Here is a 3,395-nt window from a genome sequence, read left to right on the forward strand (position 1 = left end):
TTCAAAACTTAGAAAATCAATCCTTATCGCCCAATAAGACTCCTAATCGGACAAAACTGCTTATCAGACACCACTATATCTGCCAACACCTTATCGCTCAAAACTTGCTTATCGCTCAAACCTTTATCGATCGAACTCCTTATCGCACAACCATTATCGATCACACTTCCTTATCGCACAAGCCTTTATCGATCACACCTCCTTTATTGAACAAGCTTGATCGGACAAGATCACTTATCGCTCAAAACACAAACGATCACATAACTAAACGATGAACAAGGTTATCTCTCAACACTTTAAGCGATGAATAAGGATCATTGCTCAAACCTTGAAAGATATCAAGACTACATAGTTCAGTGGGCGATGAAATGAAATCGCTTATAGAGGTATGCAATGAGGCAAGCTTAATCGGAAAATAAACACATTCAATGAGCAATGAAGTTCTTTATCGCTTGACGAGTTTATTCAACAGAAGATAAAGAACGGTTAGTCAAAATTTCAGAATTCAATCCAAAATCAATCAAAAATGAATACCACTTACACAGATTGATACGCAAAGTTACCAAAATAAGTTTTTGATGAAAATTCGAAACAAAAACAAATCAAATGAGTAAAATTCAGATTAAAACTCAAGAACAGTCCATGAGCAGTCGAAGAACACGAATCAAGAAAAACTCAAAATTGACATTTGGAATCAAATGAATTACAAAATTGAATGATTCTAACCAATTCAGATTAGTAATTCACATAATATTTAATCAATTATACAATCAAATTCACACAGATTATGATAATTCGATCCAAAACAGTAGCAAGAAAGTGTCGACCAAAATAGAAAGATTAGTCCAAAATTGATCCAAAGGTGCCCAATTTCAATGCAAACTGATTCTCTAAATTGTTGTTTCAAGTTCTGATACCAATTGATAATCCCATAAATTGATTATTCAATAACAACTCTTGATTCAAGAACACTTAGAAATACATTTATTTCTAAATGTAGAGAGTAGAAAAGTGGAGAAAGAATTCTTCAAAACTCAATTGTATTAAACTTGCAAATGATTATAAGTGAGCAAAAGTTACTGACAACTCTCTACCAGATTACAAACAAGACACGTATATATACAAGAGAAAACACAAGAAGCATAAAGCTTGGATACAACAATTAAGAACAAAATCTTGAACCTAACAAAATCATTTCATTGAAATAACTCAATAAGGTTTTTGAAACTTACATTTTACCTCGAAATAGTTTACTTTTTCTGAAACCTTACTTCCATGAAATCGTTTATTTTATGTGTTTTGGGTGTAGTCTTGCTTCAACAATCCAATACTTTTAACATATTGATAGATTAACTCGGTTGGGTTGAATACTCAATTGATGCGAGTTTATTTACTTATTTTGCTCAATATATTTAGAAGATATATGTTTGTCCCACCAAGTTTTTATTGCTTAAAATGAGGAAATAAATCCATTATAGAAATGGAAGTAGATGGACGAGCCAAATCTATTTTAAAAAAGAGTAAATTACGGATTTGATTCCTGTGGTTCACACTTTCTACCAACAGTGATCCCATAATCAAAATAAATACGGGTGTCCTCGATATGGTTTCTTTACATGGATTTGTTCTTCGATTGAGGTTGCAATAGAGAGGGCTTTTGGTAGGATAGGGGTGGTGCAGGCGAGGGGAAATAAGTGGGTGGAGATCGTGTTCTTGAGTACAGGTGCGGTGCCGAAGATGGTAATTGGTGTTCTTATATTTTGTTATAGTCATATAAGAATTACGTTTTTTTAGGATATCATCGTAATGCTTCGTTGCATTTTATATTTCTTAAAATTAAACTTATGACATAAATTTGTGATTGTTGAGTTGGTTTAGACTATGTTTCGTGGTGATACCACCTAACTCAATCTTTTATTAAGAAATTGTTCTCTTTCATCTGTCTACACAATATTCAACTCCAAACCAACATAACTTTTGTCCGTATTGGACTACTGGTCCCTAGATCCCAAAAATAGGATATGTCCTATACGTACCATTCATTTTTGGTCTATTCCTGAATCCAGATTTTAAATGGTGAAATAAGACGAAACTTATGAAGCATTCAAATGAATTACTTGTAAAACTTAACATCAAACAGAGGCTAGTTGGTTCATTCAAAATACGTCAAGGTGTAATAACTTGCTAGACATCTAGGATTAAGCGTTGCTGGAGAACGAGACGATGCTAATTCAACCCTCTTTAGAATCATATATCAAACCTATCCAAATATTATGATTTGATGTTTATGTCTTAGCTATCTATATTTAAAGCTATGTTCACCCCGACCTCCGTAACATAAAAAAAGCCAAGATTTTCGCCTCCAATTGGTTAGCAAAACAATAGTCTCAAATTCGTAACAACGATGATTATGAATAGCAACCCATTCATCTCAAATTCCAGCTCTTTAATTATTTTTATTAATATTTTTTATGTTTTCTATATTAATTAAGCTTAATAATTAGTTTATATTTTATTTTTTAAATAAAAACATTTTGACAATATATTTTAAAAAATATTCTTAGATGTATATTACCAATTTGGTAATTAATTCAAATACATCTTAAAAGTTAACTTCAAAAACAATTTCGACCATGATGTTTGATAAAAAACAACCCAAACAACCAATTTGTAACATAAAAACTTTAAAGAAAAAGTGAAAAATTATAAATAATTAATAATGTATAAACTATTTTTATTTGATAAATGATTATACGTATAAATATATATTTAAGAAGGATATAAAAAAAGGGCAAAATGCACAACATAACAATTTACTTTCATAAATTTTTTTTATTATAACATTGTATTTTCAATTTTTCTTATTATAACAAATGTACTTTCAAACTAATTTTTATTAGGACATTGTAATTTGAAAAATTTACCCATTATAGCATTGATTAACCTTTTGATTTTAATTTACCCATTATATCAGGTTTCCATCCACGTAGGCTGTCCACATGTACTATAGTGATGTGACTTTCTTACTACATTATTGTACTTTCAAAATTATTTTATTCTAACATCTACTAGTTCTTATTAAACACTGTATTTTTAATTTTTTAATATTTAGATATTTTACATGTTATTTAATAAATATATTAAATGAATTAAAAAAATTCTAAATTATTTATTAATATACCAATATCAATAAAACTAGTAGAACACAATTTATCTCTCTAATATTTGAAAAAAAAATGTGTTTTTAATATTATCTTTTAAAGAATATATATTATATTTGTTCAAAAACTTTTACTTGACGTATTAATATATTAAATTAATTAGATTTTTTTTGAATTATTCATAAATAAAACAATACTAAAAATTGTAGATCACAATATATCTTGCTAGCATAA

This window comes from Cynara cardunculus (genome assembly GCF_001531365.2).
Source record: "Cynara cardunculus var. scolymus isolate 2C chromosome LG 4, CcrdV1, whole genome shotgun sequence".
NCBI lineage: Eukaryota > Viridiplantae > Streptophyta > Magnoliopsida > Asterales > Asteraceae > Cynara > Cynara cardunculus.